Source organism: Hyla sarda, chromosome 1, assembly GCF_029499605.1.
Source record: "Hyla sarda isolate aHylSar1 chromosome 1, aHylSar1.hap1, whole genome shotgun sequence".
Taxonomy (NCBI): domain Eukaryota; kingdom Metazoa; phylum Chordata; class Amphibia; order Anura; family Hylidae; genus Hyla; species Hyla sarda.
The window spans coordinates 383,230,702-383,246,297 of NC_079189.1; the positions used below are offsets into that span (position 1 = coordinate 383,230,702).

Consider the following 15,596-nt stretch of genomic DNA (forward strand, 5'->3'; position numbering starts at 1 on the left):
TCCGGGTCCCACTGCCTTCCGGGGCGCTCACGGCGTGCTTCTGCTTGCAGCGCTCCAGTCAGCATCGCTGACCGCGAGCGCTGCTCCCTGGAGACGCGATCTGAGGCACCGGTCGTGCCCGCCCTCGGATCGCGCCCCATGTCACTCACCTCTCGCCCCCGTCTGCTTCCTCCCGGCGCGCGCTGCCCCGCTCCTTAGGGCGCGCGTGCCGGCTTGCTAAAATTTAAAGGGCCAGTGCATCACTAATTGGTGCCTGGCCCAATCACTTCCAATCACTCCGATTCCTATATAAACCCACTTCCCCTTCCTCTCCTTGCCGGATCTTGCTGCCTTGTGCCCTGAGAAAGTGTTATAGTGTGTTCCCAAGCCTGTGTACCCAGACCTTCTGCTGTTGCCCCTGACTACGAACCTCGCTGCCTGCCCTGACCTTCTGCTACGTCTGACCTCGCCTCTGTCTAGTACTTGTGTACCGCGCCAGTCTCAGCTGCCAGAGAGGTCGAGTGGCTACTGGGGAGCACGACCTGGTAGTTACCGCCGCAGCAAGTCCATCCCGCTTTGCGGCGGGCTCTGGTGAACACCAGTAACTGCTTAGAACCGATTCCCCAGTACGACCCACGTCATCGCCTCTCTGGCACAGAGGATCCACCTCCAGTGTCCTCACCAGCCGCTAGTCCGGACCCTGACAATTATATGATGCTCATATTTAAGAGCATTAAACATAAAGGAAAAAGAGGGCAGAGGCAGGATGACAACTGGAGCAAGATGAATACTGGTAACATATATAGTATGGCAGGAGGGGACATCTGGCAGATGGACATCATCTAAGAAGTATAAGAATAAATACTCAATAATGTAAGATGATGTCCATTCTCTTATTAAGTCCCCTAGGGGCCCGGCTATCAAGCCTCAAAATCCAATATACCTCCCGATCTAAAAGTTTCTGTCTGGCATCCCCCCCCTCTCACAGGGGGTGTAACCCCTTCCAATCCCTGTAACATGAGTGTGGAGGTGTTACCTTGATGCACTTCGGCACAATGTCACGATACCATTGAGACATGTCTAGTGCTAAAGTGCTAACATCTGAGAGATGTTTCCGAACACGCACCTTAAGTGGGGTGGTATTGCACCCGACATACTGGATCCGACACTCTACACACGTAAAAACATATATAACATATGGAGTGTTACAGTTGATATACTGTTTAATGGTGTGGATTTCTCGTGTAGATGGGGACACCACAGAATGAGAATTACTCATGTATTTACAACATGTACAGACTGTGTGTCCACATCTAAAGGAGCCAGAATGACGGAGCCAGGTGGGTTGTTGAGTAGGGGTATGTTCCACAAACAGACTAGGGGATATATTCTGTGATATAGTCGGGGCTCTTCTAGAAACACACCTATAACCTTATAACATATAACTTATAACGTACTCAATCAGACAGGGACTCCCCCGTGGTATTGTCAACAAAATACAGTAATGAATACGCTAAAATATGCAAAATTATACATAGGTACATGCCTATTATAACTTGTGACCCCGCATTTCGAGGAGTATTTTCACAAGGTTATAGGTGTGTTTCTAGAGGAGCCCCGACTATATCACAGAATATATCCCCTAGTCTGTTTGTGGAACATACCCCTACTTAACAACTCACCTGGCTCCTTCATTCTGGCTCCTTTAGATGTGGACACACAGTCTGTACATATTGTAAATACATGAGTAATTCTCATTCTGTGGTGTCCACATCTACAGGAGAAATCCACACCATTAAACAGTATATCAACTGTAACACTCCATATGTTATATATGTTTTTACGTGTGGAGAGTGCCACTTAAGGTGCGTGTTCGGAAGCATCTCTCAGATGTTAGCACTTTAGCAATAGACATGTCTCTATGGTATCGGGCCATTGTGCTGAAATGGATCAAGGTAACACCTCCACCCTCATGTTACAGGGATTGGAACGGGTTACACCCCCTGTGAGAGGGGGGGATGCCAGACAGAAACTTTTAGATTGGGAGGTGTATTTGATTTTGAGGCTTGTTAGCTGGGTCCCTAGGGGACTTAATAAGAGAATGGACACCATCTTACATTATTGAGTATTTATTCTTATACTTCTTAACCCCTTAAGGACCAGGCCATTTTACACCTTAGGACCAGAGCGTTTTTTGAACATCTGACCACTGTCACTTTAAACATTAATAACTCTGGAATGCTTTTACCTATCATTCTGATTCCGAGATTGTTTTTTCGTGACATATTCTACTTTATGTTATTGGTAAAATTTTGTCGATACTTGCATCGTTTCTTAGTGAAAAATTCCAAAATTTGCTGAAAAAATTGAAAATTTTGCATTTTTCTAACTTTGAAGCTCTCTGCTTGTAAGGAAAATGGATATTCCAAATAAAAAAAAATGTATTCACATATACAATATGTCTACTTTATGTTTGCATCATAAAATTGATGTGTTTTTACTTTTGGAAGACACCAGAGGGCTTCAAAGTTAAGCAGCAATTTTCCAATTTTTCACAAAATTTTCAAACTCACTATTTTTCAGGGACCAGTTCAGGTTTGAAGTGGATTTGCAGGGTCTTCATATTAGAAATACCCCACAAATGACCCCATTATAAAAACTGCACCCCCCAAAGTATTCAAAATTACATTCAGTAAGTGTATTAACCCTTTAGGTGTTTCACAGGAATAGCAGCAAAGTGAAGGAGAAAATTCACCATGTTCATTTTTTACACTCGCATGTTCTTATAGACCCAATTATTGATTTTTTACAAGGGGTAAAAGGAGAAAATTTATACTTATATTTGTAGCCCAATTTCTCTCGAGTAAGGACATACCTCATATGTCCATGAAAAGTGTTCGGCGGGCGCAGTAGAGGGCTCAGAAGCGAAGGAGCGACAAGGCGATTTTGGAGAGTATGTTTTTCTGAAATGGTTTTTGGGGGGCATGTTGCATTTAGGAAGCCCCTATGGTACCAGAACAGCAAAAAATCCCCACATGGCATACCATTTTGGAAACTAGACCCCTTGGGGAACGTCACAAGGGGTAAAGTGAACCTTAATACCCCACAGGTGTTTCACGACTTTTGCATATGTAAAAAAAAATATATATTTTTTTTCACTAAAATGTGTGTTTCCCCCCAAATTTCACATTTTTGCAAGGGTTAATAGCAGAAAATACCCCCAAAAATTTGTAACCCCATCTCTTCTGAGTATGAAGGTACCCCATAAGTGGACCTGAAGTGCACTACGGGCGAACTACAATGCTCAGAAGAGAAGGAGTCATATTTGGCTTTTGGAGAGCAAATTTTGGTCGGGGGGCATGTCGCATTTAGGAAGCCCCTATGGTGCCACAACAGCAAAAAACCCTCACATGGCATACCATTTTGGAAACTAGACCCCTTGAGGAATGTAACAAGGAATAAAGTGAGCCTTAATACCCCACAGGGGTTTCACGACTTTTGCATATGTAAAAAAAAATATATATTTTTTCACTAAAATGTGTGTTTCCCCCCAAATTTCACATTTTTGCAAGGGTTAATAGCAGAAAATACCCCCCAAAATTTGTAACCCCATCTCTTCTGAGTATGAAGGTATGCCATAAGTGGACCTGAAGTGCACTACGGGCAAACTACAATGCTCAGAAGAGAAGGAGTCATATTTGGCTTTTGGAGAGCAAATTTTGCTCAGGGGGCATGTCGCATTTAGGAAGCCCCAGGAAGGTGCCAGGACAGCAAAATAACCCCAACATGGCATACCATTTTGGAAACTAGACCCCTTGAGGAACGTAACAAGGGGTACAGTGAGCATTTACCCCCCACTGGTGTCTGTCAGAACTTTGGAACAGTGGGCTGTACAAATTTTTTTTATTTGCACAGCCCACTGTTCCAAAGATCTGTCAGACACCAGTGGGGTGTAAATTCTCACTGCACCCCTCATTACATTCCGTGAGGGGTGTAGTTTCCGAAATGGGGTCACATGTGGGGTTTTTTTTTTTTTGCGTTTGTCAAAACCTATGTAACAATCAGCCACCCCTGTGCAAATCACCTCAAATGTACATGGTGCACTCTCCCTTCTGGGCCTTGTTGTTCGCCCCCAGAGCACTTTGCGCCCACTTATGGGGTATCTCCGTAGTCGGGAGAAATTGCATTACAAATTTTGGGGGGCGTTTTTCGCTTTTACCTCTTGTCAAAATGAAAAGTATAGGGCAACACCAGCGTGTTAGTGTAAAACATTAATTTTTTTACACTAACATGCTGTTGTAGACCCCAACTTCACCTTTTCATAAGGGGTTAAAGGAGAAAAAGCCCCCCAAAATTTGTAACGCAATTTCTCCCGAGTACGGCGATACCCCATATGTGGCCCTAAACTGTTGCCTTGAAATACGACAGGGCTCCAAAGTGAGAGCGCCATGCGCATTTGAGGCCTGAATTAGGGATTTGCATAGGGGTGGACATAGGGGTATTCTACGCCAGTGATTCCCAAACAGGGTGCCTCCAGCTGTTGCAAAACTCCCAGCATGCTTGGACAGTCAACGGCTGTCCGGCAATACTGGGAGTTGTTGTTTTGCAACAGCTGGAGGCTCTATTTTGGAAACAGTGGCATACCGGACGTTTTTCATTTTTATTGGGGAGGGGAGGGGGCTGTGTAGGGGTATGTGTATATGTAGTGTTTTTTTTACTTTTTATTTTATTTTGTGTTAGTGTAGTGTAATGTAGTGTTTTTAGGGTACAGTCACACGGGCGGGGGATTACAGCGAATTCCCGCTGCGAGTTTGAGCTGCCGTGCAAAATTTGCTGCATCGCAAACTTGCAGCCTGATACTCACTGTAAGCCCCCTGCCCATGTGAATGTACCCTGTACATTCACAGGAGGGAGGGGACCTCCAGCTGTTACAAAACTACAACTCCCAGCATGCACAGTTTATCAGTGCATGCTGGTAGTTATAGTTTTGCAACAGCTGGAGGCACACGGTTTGGAAACACTGAGTTAGGAAACAGACAATGTTTCCCAACCAGTGTGCCTCCTGTTGTTGCAAAACCACAACTCCCAGCATTCTCAGGCATGCTGGGTGTAGTAGTTCGGCAACATCTTTAGAGCCAGATGTTGCTGAACTACAACTCCCAGCATGCTGGGAGTTGTAGTTTTGCAACATCTGGAGGACTAGTTTGCAGACCACTAATACAGTGGTTCCCAATCTGTTCCCTTCCAGATGTTGCAAAACTACAACTCCCAGTATGCCAAAACTGTCCAGGCATGCTGGGAGTTGTAGTTCTGCAACATCTGAAGGGCCAGATGTTACAGAACTACAACTCCCAGCATGCCTGGACAGTAAGGACATGCTGAGGATGTGTAGTTTTGCAACATCTGGAAGGGCACAGTGGTCTCCAAACTGTGGACCTCCAGATGTTGCAAAACTGCAACTCCCAGAATGCCCAGACGCCAAGGGCTGTCTGGGCATGCTGGGAGTTGTAGTATACAGGGTCCCATTACAGCAATGCATGTCGCTTTACGGCGACGTGCATTGCTGTAAAGGGCCCAACCGCGGCTGAAGATCTACTCACCTGTCGCTGCTGCCGCCATCTTCCTCGCCGGGATCCGGGTCTTCAGGGACGAGGTAAGTACCGGGGCCGGTCCCCAGCACTCCCCCGTCCCCCGCCACGTCCTCCGGTCTTCCTCCCGTCCTCTCCGGACTTTCAGGGGCCGGGCAGGACGGGAGGAAGTAACCGCCCCCCTCCTGTGATTGGTCGGTTAACTAACCGACGGATCGCAGGGGATCGGAGGAGGTGGCAGGCTTGCCACCTTGCTCCGATACTTCAGCATGGTCCTGGCTGTCTGTGACAGCCGGGATCATGCGAAATTACCGGGCGGTCGGGTCCCAGAGACCCGATCAGCCCGGTATCGCCGCAGATCGCAAGGGCGATTTCCCTTGCGATTTGTGGCAATCGCCGACATGGGGGGCCTACATGGCCCCCCTCGGCGTTTGCCCTGGATGCCTGCTGAAGGATTTCAGCAGGCATCCGGTTCCGATCTCTGCCCGGCGAGCGGCAGAGATCGGAAATACAACAGGACGTTCTCTAACGTCCTTGGGCATTAAAGCCCAGGTAGTGAGGACGTTAGAGAACGTCCTATGTCCTTAACAGGTTAAATGATGTCCATCTGCCTGATGTCCCCTCCTGCCATACTATATATGTTACCAGTATTCATCTTGCTCCAGTTGATATCCTGCCTCTGCCCTCTTTTTCCTTTATGTTTAATGCTCTTAAATATGAGCATCATATAATTTATATATATTTTTTAATCTTCCATGTGTATTGCAGTCCTGTTCTTTGCACAACTTTGTTTTTCTTCATTTACCTCCATGAATGCTTATGAGGATCATACCCATATTCCCTGTGTGTATTTACAGTTTATATTATGGGGGTATTCTCCTTGGCATGCTTTGGAGGTAATGAGAAATTTAACTCAGTCTTTTAACTTGACATGTCCTGTTGTAGATATTGGGCAATATATGTCATTTAGTACATTTTCATCCATTTTTTTATGCTTTTGCCTCAATTTTTCTACATTTTATATATGTCATGTTCTATTTTTATCATATGTATTTTTTTGATTGTTATATTAATATTTAATACCTTATATGTTTTTCTATACATATGTATGCTTTTTTATTCTTGTCTCCTCAGTTTGTCAAGTGTGAACATGGTTTTATTGCTGCTGTGTTCACCTGTGCAAACGAGGCGGACGGACCTCACCTGGACCCTCCCCCTCTGGGGAGGTACCTGATGTGGTCCGCTCTATAAAAGACTGGCACTGATGTGCACACTTTGTATGACTAAGACTCACTCCTTGAGCTGAAACGCGTCAGTTGTGCCTGTTGTATCCATGTTTCCTGGGTTTTAGTCAATAAAGCTACACGTTGGACCTATTCTGCGCTGGACATTCTTCTTCTATAAGTACTACAACATATCAAAAATAAAAGTTGGTGACAGAGCCCATTTAAGCAATTTTATTTAGCAATCCACTATGATTTATACTTAAGAACAGTACCTGACTCATTGTTAAGTATTGTGGATCAGCATTAGTTTACATGTGCAGTATAAAATTATACCATTAAATGAGCTATAGTGAGAAATGTATGCGGGCAGACCATAATGAGAGCACTTAATAAGCCAGTTGTTACTCTGGGAAGTGGAACTTGAAACTGTTTAGGTACAGGGTTATGAAATAGGATTTATTACAAGCTCCAGAGAATTATGTATGCCTCAGGCTGAAGCAGCGTATAGGAATCTATTCAAGCATCATTAAGCAATACAATATGAATAAAGTACCTATTCCAAATACTAGCCCACAAATCCCTGTAGAATAAGGCTAGAACTAGATTGCATAAACAAATGTTGCACAGCATTAAGCCACATTACTGACATGGAAGCTACTTAATATTGGGCTGTTGTATGGTAATATGTTGATTTTATTCCTGATCAAGATATTTCATCTTTCTTTTAATGAAATACAAAATGTATAGTTGGCTAGTTTCTAGTAAATCCTAACCCATGCAAATCCTAACCCTAATCACATGCAAATAGGTACAGTACAAAAACATAAGATCATATCAAATTCTATACCCATATAATCTGAAGATGTCAGTATTTATATGCACAATTGTATTGCCACTGACTATGTGCACTAAGAAGCAAAGCTTCGCAATATACCATCAAGAACCATTAATGGTCAGAACCACTTGCAGGTAGCTACGTCTTACATTGTTCAGTTAAATGGACACTGACACAGGGACTATAACCCTTCAATAACCTTGCACCAAAGTACTCCACTTTCTAAATGGTCTACACGTGTCAAAACAAGAAATTAAAGGGAAACGGACAGCAGGATCACCCACACAGTCAGTGTTACTTAAGATGAAGAAAGGGTATGTGCAAGCTCTACTATGTAACTTATAGGTCCCCAAATCTCACAGCCCTTTGATTCTGGATGAGAATTCTATATTCAGATTTAAAAGCTGGATATCTGAGGGGAGGTGTCCCTATTTTGTATCTAAGTTCTAGAACTCTAGAAACATAGAGGCCCTCATTTACTATTCTAAACCTGACCTCTGTTGTCGGTTTTTTTGTCGGTTTTTTTTTTGTCGGTTTTTTTTTTGTCGCATCTTTGTCTGCGCCATGTCGCAGACATCGTGCGCCAGTCTGCGACACCATGCGACATTTTTTCCCGACGGACCCGATGTGGATTCTCCCAAACCCGAAAAAGGGGCGTTACCCGACATTTCTGAGCTTTCCCACGTATTTATTAAGGTTTCCAACCCGAATTTGTTGTATTGTTGTGGATTTTTTCCCGACAGCTCCGAGGAGTTGGAAACCAAAACCAACAAAATCCACGTGCGACAAACAGGATGCAACATAATAATAAATACCAGGGGAAAAAAGCAGTCGGGTAAGAAAGCAACATAGACTTACAACCCAATTTTCTTAGTAAATGAGGGCCAGAATGTGTACAGTCCTCCAGCTGGTTATTTCTTCTAACATAAACATTTGTTAGGATTTACAGACCCATTTTAAATGCAAAAGAGGGGTGAACTGTAACCAGTGTAAGGGGATAAGCAGTTAAATCTCACATTATTTAGTAGTACCCCTGCTTCTCATGCACTGCATGCCTTGCTTGGCTTCTCTCCCCCGCTCTAACGTGTCAGGTATCAGATAAATGAGCGATGGAGTGGGGAGCACTCAGTGTAATGCTCGCCTCTACACTCAACTACGAATATGTATACATATGTGTTTATGTAGGTGCTGGTTAGAGTATTAAGACAATAAGCTTTAAATATGGAACACAGGCTTCAGATCTAATTGCCTAGTGTTGCCACTATCTTCCAGTAATACATACAGGATAGGAGGTCTGTGTGACCAGGATGCTGCTGCCTTCTCTAGCTCTAATGTTCTACCTCAGCTTTATTCCAGTATTGCCTCCCAGGTTTTCCACCCATCTGTCTAAGGTTGCTTTTAAATAGAAAGGATTTGGATCCTGTATGCTCTGAGTACATTTTTAAACCAACTGGTGCCGGAAAGTTATTCAGATTTGTAAATTAATTCTATATGAATATCTCAAGCCTTCCAGTACTTATCAGCTGCTTTATATTCTGGGGGGAAGTCATGTAGTCTTTCCAGTCAGACACAATTCTCTCTGCTGCCACCTCTGTCAGGAACTGTCCAGAGCAGTAACAAAACCCTCATGTGCACTGACGCTTTTGTTTATTCAATAGGACACATTATTATAAAAAAAAAAAAACTGCAATATTTTATACATATTTTACTGCAGTTTTTACTGTTGTAATTCTGTTGTGTGACTTGTAAGCTGTTTGCAGAAATTGCAAAACTGCTTGAAGTACAGCAAAATAACCTCAATACTCAGATGACTCACGTAAGTACAGCGCCCGAATTTCCTGCTGTGAAATCATCAGGATCTCGAAGTGTGTATCATGCCAAAACAAGCCTAATACCTGATCCTCTGACTGCACAAACAGGCCTCAGTAAACCTAGAATAAAACTAACTGCTTGGCTCTTTTGCAGTTCTCATCCGATTTGACCACCCAAGTGGACTATTATTCTGGAGCTCTGTACATAGACTGGGCTGACAGATACTTGGCAAGGTTACTATTACAAGGGCATTTCTAAACTCTACATTGTTCTTCTAGAAAACACACTACTTTGGTTTGTCTACAGACATATGATGTTCAGAGAGAAAGTGTAAGGTTTTGTTGGTCATCAATTTTCTGTATAACTAATGATGTTATTAATTAGCTTGTATATCAAAGGTATATATTAAATATCGTCCTTGTACAATACACCAAGAGTTATTTTTACAGTTTTATCCTACTAAATGTTACGTTTAATTTTTTTTTGCTCTGGAATTTTTCCTGGAACCATACCATAAGATCATATAATAAAACTCTGTATCATCATGGCAGGAGCATGCATTCGTTAAACCTTCCCTTTCACAGGAGAAGTGTTACAGTATAATATAGAAATTGTGTACATTTTTTTGACTCCAACTTCTAGGCCAGCAAAAGCATCATGCCAGGAAAGAAAGCGTACTCTTCCAAAATTTTCAGAATACCTATGCAACTCAGACAAAACATCTGTTGTCTAAAGCAGGAAAAGAGCCTGTAAGTTCTACTGCTCATAATTTACATATACGGTAAACAGAACCCATGTTGCCCAATTGCTTCAGTTGTACAAGATATGAGCGATTGCAGATTCTAAATAGCCTGAGAGGTTTCATCTTCCTAAAGAAAAGGTAACTGATTGTCAATGTGAAGTTCCAGGAAGTATAGCAACCAAACATTTTTTTTGCTATAAAATTGTTAAAAAAAACATCAAGAAGTGTGAATAAAGACAAAACAAACCTAATACCTGATCCTCTAATTGCCCAAACATGCCTCAGTAAACCTAGAACAAAACTGGATACTTGTTCTTTTTCATAGCCAACAGTACTCATCCATGTAATCTCCCAAGTGGACTATTGCAGCTCTGTGTATAGACTGTGCTAATAGGCACTTGTTTTTCACTATTATACGGGCACTGGGGCATCTAAACAAGAAGAATATTTTGCAGCCTCATCCTCTGAGCACAACATGTGACCGCCCCCTGGTAGATCAGCTATGTAAGGGTATGCAGGGTATATTATTTATAAACCTCAATCTAATTTGTAACTAAATAGGCATTCAGAAGCATCCTGCCTAATATTTCACTTTTGAAAAACCTTGAGACAGCAGTAGTATCAGTGATTATATTTAAAGGTAAGATGTGAAACTATGGTTTCCAACAAAGTTTCCTTTTAAAACGTACCTGTCAGGTCCCACAAAATAAATGAATAAATAAATAAATAAATAATGTTGCTCACTACCTAATCCTGACCATGTACATCAAATTTGTATGCCTCTATCACCTATATTTATTATTTAAAAAAAAAAATCCCTCTTTTCATTAGTTCACAGTGTTAGAAATCCTCTCCGGGGAAGGGGGCGTGTCCCTCCTTGTGGTGGTGGGAGGTGATTGGCATGTCTGCTCATGCAGCCTTGTCCATGAGCCATTTTTAAACAACCATATAACAAGGTCTTTCATTTTCATCAGTAACAACATATAAAAAGTTTTTGGGTCTGGCAGGGCCCATTTAATTTTCTCAAAGAGCAAGCAAAACTATATCATGACATAGGATCTTGGTTTGGAATTAAAGGGGTGTTATGGCGGTAAGCGTTTTTACACAAACATGCCCAGACAGCAGGACTTAAAACAATATACATGACACATTGACCCCCATCACCAGGAAGAAGAGCTCAGCTTAGACTGGAGCTGGGGTATATACATCACAGTGCTGCTTAGCCAATCACTGGCTGAAGTGGTGTCCAGTAATTGGCTGAGCAACACTGTGAAAGGATTGACCCCCAGCACCACGAAGAGAAGCATGCTGGGACTGGAAGCAGAGATACTGAGGTGGGGTGGAGTGCAGGAAGATATGTACATGTTTATTTACTTAACCCCTTGGGGACAGAGGGTTTTCCAGTTTTTGCACTTTAGTTTTTTCCTCCTTACCTTTTAAAAATCATAACTCTTTCAATTTTGCAGCTAAAAATCCATATGATGGCTTATTTTTTGCGCCACCAATTCTACTTTGTAATGACATCAGTAATTTTACCCAAAATTCTACGGCGAAATGGAAAAAAAATCATTGTGCGACAAAATTGAAGAAAAAATGCAATTTTGTAACTTTTGCGGGCTTCCGTTTCTAAGCAGTACATTTTTCGGTAAAAATGACACCTTATCTTTATTCTGTAGGTCCATGCAATTAAAATGATAGCCTCTTTATATAGGTTTGATTTTGTTGTACTTCTGGAAAAAATCATAACTACATGCAGGAAAATTTATACATTTAAAACTGTAAAACTTTTTTATTTTTCTGCGTATGGGGCGGTATGAGGGCTAATTTTTTGAGCCGTGATCTGAAGTCTTTAGCAGTACCATATATGTATTGATTGGACTTTTTGATCACTTTTTATTCATTTTTTTATGATATAAAAAGTGACCAAAAATAAGCTATTTTGGGCTTTGGAATTTTTTTGCGCGTACGCCATTTACCGTGCGGTTTAATTAACGATATATTTTTATAATTCGGACATTTACGCACACGGCGATACCACATATGTTTTTTTTTTTATTTACACAGTTTTTTTTTTAATTGGGAAAAGGGGGTGATTCAAACTTTTATTAGGGAAGGGTTAAATGATCTTTATTCACTTTTTTCCCTTTTTTTTTTGTAATTTTATAGCTCCCATAGGGGGCTATAACACTGCACACACTGATCTTTTACATTGATCAATGGTTTCTCATAGGAAACCATTGATCAATGATTCTGCCGCTTGACTGCTCATGTCTGGATCTCAGGCACTGAGCAGTCATTCGGCGATCGGACAGTGAGGAGGCAGGTAGGGACCCTCCGGCTGTCCTGTAAGCTGTTCAGGATGCCACGATTTCACCGCTGCGATCCCGAACAGCTCTATGAGCTAACCGGTACTGCTTTACTTTCACTTTAGACGCGGCGTTCAATTTTGAACGCTGCGTCTAAAGAGTTAATAGCGCGCGGCACTGTGATCAATGCCGTACGCTATTAGTCATGGGTCCCGGCCGGGCCCGACGCGCTATGACGCGGGGCCACAGGAGTGGCCTGAGGGCGTATAGGAGTTAAAGGGGAATTTCGGTTTGCAAGTACTTATCCCCTATCCACAGGATCCTGTGGATAGAGGGTAAGTGTCTGATTGCAGGAGGTCTGACACTGGGAACCCCTGTAATCTCCAGCCTGGCACCCGGCTCTAACGGATTACTGTTGACCATGGCACAGAGGGGTGGCCGACACACCACTCCATGTTTCTCTATGGGTAAGCCGAAGACACCTCATTCGTGTATCTTCAGCTTTCCTATGGAGATACAAAAAGGGGTGTGTTGGCCACCGCTTCGTGCCGTGGTCGACAGTAATCCATGTATGGAGCAGAGGGAGAAGCTGGGGTGCTAGGCAGGAAATCTTGGGACACCCCACAATCAAACACTAATCCCTATCCAGGGGATCCTGTGGATAGGGGATAACTTAAAGTTCTACTTTAGGTCTCGCAGCCAGGACGTTTTGGATTGAGATCCATTAAACAAATTTGACTATGACTTCTAGTGTTGCTTGCAAATATTCGCAATGTGAATTTTATTCGCAAATTTTCGCTTATGCTAATTTTTGTATATGCAAATTTTCACGAAAATAAAACGCGACTATTACGAATATGCGAATTTAGCGAATATATGACGAATATTCGTCCATATATTCGTGAAATATCGCGAATTCGAATATGGCCTATGCCGCTCAACACTAATGACTTCTATTATCTCATCATATTTTCCTTCAAACGAATTCAAGATATAATTTAATATGGGGTTATTCTTCACGTTCTTAATATCTTGTGCCTTAGCACCTAAGAAATAGTTATAGAAATGCGGCAACCCCCTTCACCCTCCAAAAGGGTGATATTTCTATACTTTATTTGTTCTCTCCCTCGCCCCCATATAAATTTATTTAACAGGGCTTCTAGACCTTTAAACCAATTTTCCGGTATCCACATGGGGGAGACTCAGATGACATACAGGATCTGTGACAAAAGAACCATTTTTAATAGTGCCACGCTCTCTGCTTGATTCAATAACATCATACCCAATATATCAATTTTAGTTTTAAACCCTTAGCGCATATGGACGTTTATGAACGTCCATATGTGCGTCCCCATATATAATGCGGGCTCACGAGGCGAGCGCGCATCATACACAGTAAGTCCCGGTTGCTATAAGCAACCGGGACCCACGCTAATACCGGACATCGCCGATCGAGCTGATGTCCGGCATTAACTCTTTAGATGCGGCGATCAAAGTTGATCGCCGCGTCTATAAGTGAAAGTAAAAGCATCCCGGCTGCTCAGTTGGGCTGATTGGGACCATCGCAATAAAATTGCGATGTCCCAATCAGCTAGGATGCAGCAGGAGGTCCCCTCACCTGTCTCCTGTGCGTCCGATCGTCGATTGATTGCTCCAAGCCTGAAATCCAGGCTTGAGCAATCAACCGCCGATAACACTGATCCCTGCCATTGAATGCAATGGCAGTGATCAGTGTATTGAATCAATGTACTGCATGTTATAGTCCCCTATGGGGGCTATAACATTGCAAAAAAAAAGTAAAAAAAAAAGTTGATAAAGATCATTTAACCCTTTCCCTAATAAAAGTTTGAATCACCCGCCTTTTCCCATAAAAAAAACTGTTAATAAAAATAAACATATGTGGTATTGCCGCATGCATAAATGTCCGAACTATAAAAATATATCTTTAATTAAACCGCACTGTCAATGGCGTACGTGCCAAAAAATTCCAAAGTCCAAAATAGAGTATTTTTGGTCACTTTTTATACCATAAATTTTTTATAAAAAGCGATCAAAAAGTCCGATCAAAACAAAAATGGTACAGCTAAAAACTTCAGATCACCACCCCGTATGTGGAAAAATAAAAAAGTTATAGGGGTCAGAAGATGACAATTTTAAACGTATAAAATGACTGATGTCATTACAAAGTAGAATTGGTGGCACAAAAAATAAGCCATCAAATGGATTTTTAGGTGCAAAATTTAAAGGGTTATGATTTTTAAAAGGTAGAAAGAAAAAACAAAAGTGCAAAAACAGAAAACGGCTCCATCCTTAAGGGGTTAATCTTAAGGAGCAAGGGCATTATGTTTGTCTTTACAAATTAGTTTTTACTGGCCGTGATATCAACTCCAAGGTATTTCAACGTAGCCCCTTCTTTAAGAATTGTTATATTAGAGACTTTCAGTATGGTCCCATCTATCACCGGGAGCAATGAGGATTTAGCCCAGTTCACTTTAAGGCCTGCAATTTCCCCGAACTCATTAACTATATTTATAATTTTATATAACATTGTTTCCGGATTAAAAGATCATCCACGTATAACAATACCTTACAGTGTGGATCAAAAGTTTGGGCACCCCAGGTAAAAATTTGTATTAATGTGCATAAAGAAGCCGAGGAAAGATGGAAATATCTCCAAAAGGCATCAAATTACAGATTAGACATTCTTACAACATGTCAACAAAAGTTAGATTTTATTTCCATCATTTACACTTTCAAAATAACAGGGAAAAAAATTGGCGTCTGCAAAAGTTTGGGCACTCAGAATTTATAGCATGCACTGCCCCCTTTGCAAAGCTGAGACCTGCCAGTGTCATGGATTGTTCTCAATCATCATCTGGGAAGACCAGGTGATGTCAATCTCTAAGGTTTTAAATGCCCAGACTCATCTGACCTTGCCCCAACAATCAGCACCATAGGTTCTTCTAAGCAGTTGTCTAGAAATCTGAAGCTGAAAATAGTTGATGCTCACAAAGCTGGAGAAGGCTATAAGAAGATAGCAAAATGTTTTCAGATGTCAATATCCTCTGTTCGGAATGTAATTAAGAAATGGCAGTCATCAGGAAGAGT

General features: G+C 42.0%; 1 long non-coding RNA gene across 1 annotated transcript in view; it reads left to right on the forward strand.

The window, feature by feature from the left end:
• Positions 1 to 15,596, forward strand: part of LOC130275998 (uncharacterized) — a 58,858-nt gene that overhangs the window by 24,775 nt on the left and 18,487 nt on the right. The window contains exon 2 of the long non-coding RNA XR_008844982.1: positions 10,083 to 10,189. This is a non-coding gene — a long non-coding RNA (uncharacterized LOC130275998). The remainder of the gene's footprint in view (positions 1 to 10,082; positions 10,190 to 15,596) is intronic.